Genomic DNA, 12,914 nt, shown 5'->3' on the forward strand with positions numbered 1-12,914 from the left:
TGCGGTGAAGACTAAAAAAGAAAATTGTCGAGAGGTAGAAATGGGCAGACGCGGCGTCTAGCTGCAAACGCACCAGTTCCCACTGGCGATGCCGATTTGACTGTGTCTGCTACTGAGTGCTAAATGTGCGCGCAGCGGGTCTGGGCCGTGTGTCTTTGAACAAAACAAGTAGTTGTCAAACGAGTGGCGGCGTACTCTGGTCTTAGACACTACAGCTGCTAATCAATAAACGTCGTAGATATATTGCCCTAAATCTGATCTCCGTACATAGGAGTTAAGGTAGCGTTGTCCGTGGCTTTAAATTAAAATTATCACTATCGTATCTACGTATGCAACTGTATATCCTGATCATAGATCCTCCTTTAGCTCTGCCATGCCAACCAGGCAGCTGGCTAGCTATAGATACGCGTACATATCTAGAATGTCGATATGTTATTGTATATGTATAAAACAGATATATTGTCGCGCACTACGGAGCGAAAACTACGTGCCCACATCAAGTAGTAACAACGCAAAAAGCGGTAAGGTAATGCAGTCCCGGCAAACTAGTCAAAAGCAAGGCTTTCAGGCGCATAGGAGATGACTTGTGTAGCAGTAGTATATTGGTAAGCGATGAGGACCGAAACCGACTGTGTCCGGCGTTGAAGCCAGGGTCTGGGTGCTATGGTAAAGGTCGTCCATGACGCAATAAAAAAGTGTAACTTTATATTCGGCCTCATTTCGATGTTCGATGATCGACCGACATTACTACCCTCAATTGCATCTGGACTCCAGCTCTGCACGTACATAATCGGTCGACGAACTGCCCAAGTGCTGTGATACACTGGGTTGAATCGTTCACTATGGCGGCAAGGCGTGCGCGTAAGAGAGTCGCTGTTAGGCCAGCCGCGTTCAGGTTTAAGGGCGAGCGGCTTTGGGAATCGGGATTTCAGTCCCGGCTAGCTGGCTGTAAGCTACCACTGGCGGCAACAACCTCAACACACCGACGGTCGTCTCAGTACACCTGCCTGACTGACCGACCGACCGCCCACCCGCCTGCATGTCCTTTGGACTGGGCCAAGAGATCTACTGAGTAAGGTCGAAAAGGCGAGCACACAGAAAGAAAATACCACCCCACAGTAGTCTATTGGTCTTCCAGCTGGTGTTTCTCGTTTTACCTAGCGGCCAGCCGTCTAGATGCCAGCTTGCGTACCTGTTTCATGAAGAGCAAGACTAAAAAAAGGCGAAGCCAATTGGACCACTGCTACTGGTACTGCAAAATCGCGTAGATCCTTCCATAGATCGGAAGCATGTATATTACCATGGGTAGACTGTCTGCCATCGGCAAGCCTTGGGAATAACGCCAGAGTATCACATAATACACAGACGCAATTGTCCATTAGAAAATGGGTTTATTTACTGTTGGCGAACAAATACAATCGCCTATAAAATGTTAGGCACCACCCTCATTGCAGTGCCAGAAAAACTTGTTAAAAATATATGGCCGGAAATGAATAATACACTCACTGTATTTGCGAAGTAAAATCTCGCCATGTTAAACATAAACCGCTTGCACGATTTGCCCCCAAATTGTACTTACTCGTTCTCCTAAAGCAAACATTGGTTTGAGCTAATAAGTAGCTGTAAAAACTATTCGATAACTATAATAGTAAAACTAGTTTTTATTATTAGCTTTTATAGCATCAGTATTTTCACAAAAAATGATGTAGTTATTATGATTTTTATGCGCATGTTCAGTACAATCACTACTAAAATACAATCGAGCGTAGCTGACATGGAAGGGAGTGGCACATAGCTTCTAGCGCCACGGATATAACCCGACGAATTTCTTAGAGACACTCGCCTTCGAAAATGGGCCTAAAAGGTGATCTAGGAAACCTTTCAGGTTCAGCTTAATATCAGCAGAGCTTCCGGCGTGGCGCATACCGTACCTCAGAAGGACAGCTTAACCAATAGGATGCCAAGGAAAAACACGAACAAGAAGACAAACAACGGAAAAGAGAGAAAAGAAGGCGGCAAACGCAGCGGCGTGATCTTATACCTTGATCTATGAAGTCGATATACAAAGCCTAGATGTTCAGCCAGTAGCACCAAGGACTTCTTGTATGACTCTCTCCCCTTCAACACGATAGGCCAACTGACCTGCTCGCCTTCCAAAAGAGGGCTTTGAAGCTTGTTTATTACTTGGTATGAACGAGGTGTGATGGCCCCACTGGACGTTTGTTAGAGTGAGCGTAGCACAAAGTAAGAATGGCTGATTCGCTTGCTGGCTGGTTGGCCAGTCCTACTAGTCCGAAGGGCCTTAGCGGACGACGCTGCTCAATTAGAGTAGCAACGGCAGATTGGAGGGGATGAATCTAACTTAGGCAGCAGAAAGGAAGCCACAGAGAACCTACTGAACGTGGCTCAGGACGCGGTGCAACAAGACCGTGAAGCGGTGGCAAGAAATAATAGAAGATACTTCTTCTTTCTCGGCCGCTGCACTCTGCCTTATGGCCGCTCCTCCTCTTGCTTCCCAAAGTTTTGATAGCTCATTGTTCTCCTAGTAGCTTCTCATCGACCCCTACGGCCTGCGAAGAGCTTCGCCAACCGGCATCTGCCGCTCGCTTACGGTATCTTTTTATTTTTTTTTCACGCTATTCACTTTTTTTCGCACCTCTTCTTACGTGGCGTTGTAACACTTGGTAGTCCACACAGACACGCACGGGTACCACGCAACCGATACTCTAGCAGTCAGCGCCCTTCGGCTTGCTGGCCACCTTGTTATATTTGGGGCATCTAGATCTTTCTGACGAGTCCTTGTTAGACCAGCCACCTGGTTCGTGAGCACCGGCTGCCGCTATTTGGATGCGCCATTCTGTCCCTACCGTAGCGGCGTTTTAGTTTTCAGAATAGAACAGACAGACGTGCGACACACAAAACGGGAACGTCAAATGTAGGCGGTCTGCCTGATACTAGTAGCAGAGCAAGTCGTATTCAATGGCCCGAAGCATGTGAAAATACAATATGAAGGAATGAAAAGGAAAGATTGTAGGAAGTAGGCGAGTAGCCCTATAGGGTAGCAGGCACTGAGGATCCTGTCAGCTATATTCGTCTTCCTTTCCTTCAACTCATTTCAACCTATCTTTAGCTTCTTCAGCCTTTCTTCACCTACACCACTAGAACCGGGCCAGCAAGGTGCAACGGAAAATGTATCCATCGCCGAAAGGGTTAGGCCGCTGTACGCTCCAAGGAAACTCACGCCAAGTTCTGCATAGTTACACACGAACGGCGAAGGTCAAATTTGTGCCGCCTATAGTCGACTAATGCTAGCGGGTAAAATGTAGAGGTCGAAGCCTTGTGGGCGAGTATTGAACGTGATATATTTTGAGCATTTTATAAAACTTCACTGCGTTGTAACTGAGCCCTGTTGGACACTTGTGAATTCCTGTTCCTAGAAGAAATCGAAGATAAATTATTGTTTAAAGTCTTCTTGTTTTCATTCGTTTGTAAAAAAACAGTTAGCCGAACCTATAAATTCATACGCGATATTTAAAATGGAAAATGGTTTTACTGAATTCCGATGATTATCGTATTGTCGTAGAATAGTGCTTATTGAATTACTATTTGTCATTAAGCTCGACGTTATTTGATCAGCCATCACTAAGACACATTATTAGCACCGTCCGCAAGACTGTAGACGAGCGTTCCCATTGCTGTTTTTTTTGTTGATTATGAAGACTTATAAAGCATCCTATTTACTACTGTTTTAATCATTTGTTACTTCTACCATTGCTGCAGATATCCTCATAGTTTTGCCGGATCTTGTATCGGTCGCATAATGGCCTGCTCCTTTAATTCAAATGTCACCATCTTTAAAAAGCCTATTATATCATCTTTATATTATTATATATATATGGTATTTTTTTAGAGTAATTGCGATCGTGTTTTCAACGCACACAATGTTTTCTGCATGCAAATGCGTGCAGATTCTACATGTACTGTTACAAACGTCGTGTGTTGTTCACCGAAAACGAATACGTGGTACGGTACACTTGCTCGGAATTTTATTATATGTTACTGTTCTATTTGCTTCCGCGAAAACACATCGTGCCGAAAAAGTCAGATGAGCACTATTTTTTATGTTGGAACATGAATGAGGTCTCCTTCTTGCTTAGGGTTTCGTAGACGTCGCACTTCACTCCAAAGTCGAGCGACAAATAAATTTATTGTGTATTCACCGTCACCCTTCACGGCCTTCTCCTAACTCTCAATAGATTTACGTATTCCTTCTCGCCAGAAATTTTCAGTCCGAACCTAGAACGATTTTTCAAAAAGCCACTTTTTGAGACTCTCTTAACAATCAAATGTACTGTTAATTTGCTAGTGATCACAATGGCTTTTAACTCGTCGTCCCATAGTATGAGATATATGATGAGCGCAAAAAAGACTGTAGCTCTACTATGTAAGACGGCTTCAACAACCTTTGCCATGAGTGTTCCTTGTTTATCGGGCTTTTTTTCGTTAGATAGCCTGGTTAAATTGGCGCAACCAGCATAGAGCTTCATTATGATCTCAATTCTGTGTTCTGGTGTATATTCCATTTGCTTCGCCGCCTCATATTGACATTCAGGCACTTCTGCTTCTCATCGGTAATAGCACTGCATGATGGCCTATTATTGTGGCTAAAGGTCGGCCTGTACCAAACAAGACGTTTAGAGTTAACGAGAGGTCCTATTCTCGTGTGCGGTTTATAGGGCACTCCGGTCCTACTTTACATCCAGCAAAATTACATAGATGCAAGATACCTGGCAATAGTCTGTTGTTTAAAGCTTATCCTCAATTAATAGTTGTTTGTTAGCGGAAATCATCGATTTTGGATAACCGACCGGAGCAGAGTATGTACTCCAGAACCGAAATATCTTTGAACTCGACAGACCACTGCGAGCAGTTCCTTCACTTATAGAGCTCTTGCTACATATGGCACAATTATACGAATCTATTTCAGCAGTTTTTTGACATTATGAGAAAGCAAGATAGGAGTAGGTGTCAAAAATTCACACGATTTTTCCACTAGGAACATTATATTTTTAAGTCAAAGTTCGATGTAAAATTCCGTTCACTGTATTTCACTTCCGCTAAAAATACGACGTACCTACAGAGTACATCCGATTAACATACAGACCAGTGGAGAGTTGAAAGCAAAGCAGAGCACTAAGGAATGGTTTTGACTTGTGTTATAATCTAATACGACAGTGTCGCCAATTCTTGCATTTTTAGCAACAAAGATTTGATTTAGCTCTGAAATATAGAACATTATATCTTAATCATATATCATTACTATGCTGTTTTTCTAATCTTCTTTTTCCGTTTAGTGCAACATGGCTCTAATACGAAGAGAAGAGGGATTACAGTTTTCCTTTACTTTTGTACGGCTTCATGCCTCCTAATGGAAAAGAGGACAGCGTTGGCAGACAGCTGCGAGAGGCAGGCGGCAGCCTCAACCATTGTCAGTTATCGGGAACGAGTGAAAAATCGTCTTCGGGATCAATGCTACTAAAGCTGTTTCTGCTGTGGTAGTGCATCGTATGTTGTGCTCAATGCGTTCGCCATTCGCGGTCTCTCCAGGTCGCGTTTTTGTCGAGATTCCCTACCAGGCCGGTTTACTGAGCTGAGCCAAGATCTTTTTCTTTGGTCCCAAATCGTCGCTAGATTCGTTCAATTGCTCTATAATTTGCCTCATTTTCCCCAGGGTAAGTGAAGCAGCGGAACAAAACAGGGATCAAGCCACCGGCGGAGCATGCAGAAATTGGAACAGAGAAAGACACCAAGCAGAAAAGTATCGGTACAAAATCCAATTCGACGCAAATAGTCGATGGTTCCCATGACAGCAGCCATTACCGTTGCCGCACTCGTTTGTCTCTCAATATTCCCTGTGCGTTCATCAGTAATAGTGGCGACCACACCAATTACAAACGTCGACCTCCAGTAAGCGAGCGGTGATCACGGCACAAATAGTAGTGATAAAAGTAGCAATAGCACTCTAGTACACGGCAGCCGTGGTGCGCAGCGGTAATGCGGTGATATTGTGCTACAACAGCGATCTGGGGTGCACACGGTTTGCTGTTCGGTTGGAACAAGCCCAATGAATTCCTCTGTCACTGCAAGACATAGCAATAACACTATACTAGTACAAGTCTACACGTACAGGCCCCGTTTTTGTGCCTACCGTGTGCTGAGCAGTTCGCACTCCCAATTCAGCGTCAGCGGCCGGTTGGTGCTTCGATTTTTCCCACTTGGTCTTTTTTGCTGTCGCTCTGACCGCTTCTACTTTGGCGGCCGCGGGTACCTAATCGTGTGTAACTATTGAAGAACCGAAGGAAAAAGGGAAGTGGAAAGACGACGGATAAGAAGAAAACCAGGCTGCACAGAGAGTATACTTGCCCTACGCCTTATGATGACGACGCAGTCCGCACAAATTTTACGTACTTCTACGTGTACCACAGCAGCAGAACGTATGCGCTAACCAGCATTGCAGCCAGCACGGGGCGGTTTCGCTTACTTCAGCTCTTGCTAAGACTTCTCTCGGTCCAGCCGGTCGCTGGCAGATCTGAACGGGCCTTCCATTTCCGCCATTCCCGTTTTGGAAGCCTGCTGATACTGCTCAATCGTTGTAGAACGTAGCGGCACAATCGTTCAAGTCAGTCCGAACGATCAGAACAACCATTCATCCATCAATCTATTCAACATATTTCCATTCATGTAGATACGAGCTGGCTGGCAGAAATAGGGAAACGGGATTAGCTTAGCTGTCACTGTAGCCGGCAACCTTCTTCATTGACAGGAACCACAAATAGATAGTCGTACTTTTCTTTTTCGTGACGCCACACACACCGCGCGCACCACTTATCGCTGCCCGCGGGAGAAATCACACTGTCCACGGGCCACACAACAGAGTACTACCGAAATAACCAGCGAATGAGAAGCATCAACCCTCACTTGTTTCTTCCCCGCCTTGTCTTTTAACTTCGTCAACACCACCAACATCTTCTCAGGTTCCACAGTTATGAGGAAAAAGAGGTATGCGGTGTGTTAAAGGACCTAATGGCGAGAGAAAGATAAAGGAGGGGGACACAAAGGGGCCCGTGCTGTTCGACTCCTCCCATCAGAGAAATGAGAAGAAGTGGATCAAGCAGGTGAGTGACGTACAGTGAGGCAAAGAACGAATACCGAAAAGGAAAAGAAAGGGGTGCAAACAATATTCATTAGGATAGATGGACCAGGGAAGAAATAGCTTGGGGGGGGGGGGACAGGATGAACGACATGATGAGAAAAGGGTGAAGCAAAGAAAAGAAGCAATATCAGCTAGAGCAAGGGGCGAGAGCGAATAGTACCAACGGTAGCAGCCAACGTCGCGAGAGCCTTCAGTGGTGTTGATATTAATGCTAGTGGATGACAAATATCACTCAGGGTCATCGAGCGGCCAGACCTAATGAAAAGGACGACAAAGAAACCAAAGCAGGAAAGGAAAAGAATAAAGGAGTAGAAGGAAAATGAAAAGTTATCAGCTTCATTATAAGAAGCAGCAACAGTAAGACGACGAATGGTTAGATTGATTGTTAGCGGATGACATGTCTGTCACCAGTTCGCTGGTGCCCCACCCTTTCTGCAACGTCACGTTTAGCTGGGATGGCTAATTGATACCTCAATGAGAAGCCAAACTAAAACGCTGTAGCATCCCAACAGGAAATCAACATGACGATCTGTTTTAGTCCGGTAACGAAAAGACAAGTAGAGGCACCCCATTGAAGACCGGCTAGTGACCACTTACTTTGTAGTTGTCATACATAGGGGCCAGCTTTACAGGCTTTTGGGTGTTATGTAAAGACCTTTCTTGCAATGCACTTTTCGACAAGATAATCTGCTTCGATCAAAGAAAATAACAAGAACTCGGTTAGGATATCGAGAGCGTACAATGCCGACCGATAACATATATTGCCTTGCTCCTCAAAACTATTTAACCCTTGTCGTGCTTCATGTATCACAAAATCATGAACGTTTATTAATTTTCGCTCGCACCTTAGGCGGTGTTCGTAGCTCCATTCAGCTCAAATCTCCATTCACGGTAATCTGCCGGCATCATCTGTTCACCATATGTGTTTCTGTTCGTAGCTACACTGACAATACGGAGCTTCTTTCTACATACAAAGTCATCTCTATACTTCTCTCCTTCTGTCAAGTGATTTGGCTCTTCGATTTCAAAGTGAGCCACGTCTGCGTTTCCTGCCACAGTCTTGGCTTTTCCTAACTTCTTACATTCTTACTGTATTATCGTTTGCGGTCGCGAGCTTGTAGGCACGTTTGATCGTTCACTGTTATCAAAGCAGTATATCGTCAAGAAGCCGATCCTAGTGTGTAAGGCCACCACTATCGCAAGTATAGTGGGTGAGGGCAACTTCTCTCATTCATCGCATGAAGTTGCCAGGCATCACCAGGAAACCAGCTCAAGGTAATGATTCTGGAGCAAAGACGACGAGGTAACTTGCTTTTCTAGCTAGTGAAGAGGAGACTGCAGCGACTAGACATCTATAGTTATATTGCAGGGAGTCCACCTTGGGTGTGCTGCAAGACGGTGTGTCTGTCTGGCCTGGTAAGGAGAGATAGTCGCGACTGCCTGCTGCAACACAAGCAAAACTATTCAGTCCTAATAGCAAATCTCACAAAAACCCCTTGCGCCGGAAAGAAAAAAAACAACGAAGACCGAGGCACATGCATACAGGCAGGAATAAACTGAATATAAAGAAGAGAACATAGCTCAAACTCAGGCCTGCTCCTGCTCCTCTTGCTAGCATAGACCTTCCTGAACGACGTCCTCCAGCTGTCATCCTCTCACGCAGCGGCGATGACCGTCAAAAGGTATGGTTCAACTTTGCCGTCACTGCCACCTTTGATATTGCTTTCTATGCCTTTTGATATTGTCTGTTATTATCGGCGTACGTTTACTTGCGCGCTTCCCATTTTATGCAATCCTAAGAACATGAATCATTCCTCTAACAATTATGCTCAGGTGTGGGACCTATATATATATATGGGGTCATCATATAGGCTTGAAAATATCTAAGGTTGTACCAACAGCGGTTTCGACCAATAACAAACGATAGTTTGTCATAAGCCTGTTTACAATTCGCCCGTCACCGTAATGATGTACGTCGTAGACCGGCAGTGGAACGACATAGACGAAATCCATCTATTACTGCCGGCGTTTACTTCTATATCATTACAACAATACGAAGTTGTTACTGCTCCCTGGTATTCTCTCGGTACGCGAACAACACTAGATATTTATTGAAGCGCAAGTCGCGAAGTACTTCAGTGAACAACGTATTCATCAACAGCATTCATTGAAAAATGATTAAGTGCAAAGAGAAGCATTCCGCGCCTTCAATAACCCGCATCAACTGGGAGCCAATACAGCTTGAAAGCGACACTTATTTAACCTTTAGTACTGCTAGTTAGTTCTACGTTTTATAGTGATGGCATAGGTTAGGAAATTTAGGATGTTGCTATGGGCAGTGAATGATATCAGAAGTTCGTTTAGTCGATAAACAAATGGGAGATAAAAGAGTTTAAGCCAGTGTAGGATATTAGAGATTTCTACGAGCGGCGACCAATAACTACAAAGTAGTACTACGTTTGAAACGAGCTTAATACTGAATATGGGCTTGATCGGTCGGATGTGTACAAACGGTCGTAAATGCTCACTGAATTTATTCTATACATGAGTGGCCTTATCGGCAATGGTGAACTTAGGAACGCTACGAAATGAATGCAACGATGACACACATTTAACTTCAGATACTTAAAATCTTCTTCCCTTTATTTTATTGTGTCCCTTAAGTCTTTATAAGGGCATGCACAATGCATACGAAAGTTATTGACTTCAACACGAGCAAGCGGCATTAAGTTTGCGCTGTCCTTGCTATCGAATGATTCACTTGCAACCGAACGAGCTGACAAAGTTACTTCGATTTAGGATCCTTCGTTCCGTAATAACTTTTAGGAGGAAAGAAAGCACACTTGACGCCCCCTCTCCCCCGTCGGCTCAGACACTGCTGCTGTTGTACAATTAGATCGGCCAGATTAGCGGCGTTGGTTCTAGGCACGTACTCACGGCGTACGCAAACAGCCATCACTTTGACATCGCGGTCTTTTTTCATCGTATAACACCACATTGACGCTCACTGAGACTCCCTTAGCAGTTTCATTCGTCGAATGTATTCCGACCACCAATCCGCAATAGCTTGACACTGTCCAGTCTTCGATGCCTGTAAGAGCCTAGAGGCCCTTGAAAGAATAACTTACCCGCTGTTCTCCCCAATCCCAACGGGGCGGTGACCGCAAGACGTGACCATGCCATATATGGGCCTACGGCCCACATCTGGCAGGCTGACAGACCCGCGGCCATCACTGCTGGTATTGTCAGCATTGCCATACTTTTTCACTTTCGTCCTGCATTACCCATTCCGTCCGGCCGTTCAATTCCGAGCAGTTTCTTCCCAGCTCCATCCTGTGTAGGAAGAAGTAGACCCATTCTTTATATATTACGTATGTTTCATCTATGGTCATCGCTGTGTGGACCTCATGGCTTTCACAAACATGCACATTTAGGCACATAGACGGCGTGTACATGGCTAACAATGCAGCACGTCACCCCAAGACAACTAAACCGGTAGTAGTGGCAAAGCTGCGGCCAGCAGAGCTGTTCATTGTTGGTTTTCTTAGTTTAGTTAGCTTCTGGTCAACTCTAGCCAAGTGCTACAGGACGAGCAACGTCCTTGCGCCGATGTGAGTGCGAACATCTGCCGATCCTGCCTTCTTGCCGCGCTTTTAGCTGCTCCTCCATATGATTTCGCTTCCCTTCCCTTTACCAACCCTGTCAACCCCCTTAACTCTTCCCAGTTTTCTAACCAACTCTCAGCTTTGGACGACCTGCTACCACTGATATAACAGATGTAACAAAGACCAAGGAGAAAACCAAACAGCTAAAGGCAAGGCAAAAACGGCGACCGCCATTGAACAATGGCACCAGTGGTGGTCGCAGCAATATCAGATGAGGAAGAAAAGCCGACGCGGCGGGAAAGCCAAGGAGAAGAGTCCGAACAGAAAAGAGTATATGTGAAAGGGCCCAGAAACTACCCCCTTCTGCTCAAGTTTACTTTGCTGCCACATCAGGAACTTACCAGCTCCGCTGAACACTGACCCAACCCTTCCAGCAAACGAGAGAAAAAAAAAAACAGGGTCTACTCGACTTTGTTCCTGCTGACAGGCGGCAAAATGTGCAGGCAAAACTAGTAAAAATGGGCTATTGCCGCGATAGGATTGCGTCCCATTCAAGACAATAATCTTAGACGGCCCCCAAATACCCCACAATGTTACTGGCCTCAAGCTTTGAACAAATGTATGGAAATCTCAAAACGATTGTGGAGACAGACTCAATCGTATTTACTATTAGTTATAACAATAACTAAATAGAGACTTTTTTGTTTGAGATACGTTATGGAATATATATAAAACCCTCTATTGCGCGGTAGCCGTGAAAACGCTTTGATAAACTGTAAATATCGTATTCATGTTGTAAAAGGGCTAGTTTCAACTCCTTTACAAAAAGTAAATGCTTATAATTACATAAAATTATGCTTACTACCATAGTTTTGCCTTTAGGTCATACACTCCTTGTCGTGTCATTGTAGCCCAATTAAGCAAGTGACGTTAACAAACAAGGCAATAATGTGTGAGCCATCTCCTGTATTAGGAGCTGAACTATGATAACGATTTTTTTTCTCAAATTTACGATAATGCTGTGTATTTCGGCTCTAGTGCGGCCTCGGGCCCTTCGTGACGTGATTTAAAGACAATGTTTCTGACTCTAGCACTTTGATATATCGTGTAATGCAGGCAATTTACCAATGTTGCGCAGAGCGATACTGAAGCTTTTTCATTGACCCGGGTTTGGGTACTTCGTGTGGAGCTGTCGTCCACAAATTTAAAAACGCTACCTATTTAAAGCAATTGTTCTTATATCTGCGGTGAGTGTGTGAACATGGAAGACCCACAACACTTTTGAAACCTATAGGCCCCACTTTTTGATGTCCACTGGAAAAAGAACTCAGACAGTATCAAAGTCTTTTGCATACGACCAATAGACCACCTCATGGCTTATTTGTCTGCTGGTGACTATCCCATTTGAGTTAGAATTCCGCAAAAACCTTTCCCAACAACGAGGGGCAAATACTGCAATCCCGTGGGGCCGGTCGCGTGGTAAGAAAAGTAAGGTGTATGCTACCATCACAGGCCTATGTCTGTGCGTACCCACGTGTATCTGAACGTACGTAAGCGCGTTCTTCTACTTCGTATATGAGTATATGTGGGACGAGTACACTGAAGTTATATATCACTAGAATAAACCAGCTTCACTTAAGCTCTTCTCTTCTTACTCTGTGGCGTGTTGGGCAAATGCGGAATTATCAACGGGTATCGACAGTTGTACCTTTTGACGTTAGGTTTGGACCGCAACTCAGATTTGAATATAAGAGGAGCGCGGTAACTGAGAACGCTTATTTACTCCTTCCGTGCACACCACGAGACTCGCTTTAGTGGGTTTAAAGAAAGTACTTCGGACTCCTGCCTTGACAGGGCCCCAACTGAGGTTGACAACGCATCAAGCAATGTTCCCACTAAAGCGGCAGCGTGTAACTGCTACGAGAGCAGGAATTGTTCCCCCATCACAAAGCCAGCATCTGCCAAAAATCGGACCGCAATAACATATATATATATATACGTACATGTCGTGTATACGTATATATATATATATACGTACATGTCGTGTATACGTATATATATATATATATACGTACACACGACAAGAAAGCAGCGGC

The sequence above is a fragment of the Varroa jacobsoni genome, unplaced genomic scaffold (assembly GCF_002532875.2).
Source record: "Varroa jacobsoni isolate VJ856 unplaced genomic scaffold, vjacob_1.0 scaffold_1228, whole genome shotgun sequence".
In the NCBI taxonomy this organism is placed as follows: Eukaryota; Metazoa; Arthropoda; class Arachnida; order Mesostigmata; family Varroidae; genus Varroa; species Varroa jacobsoni.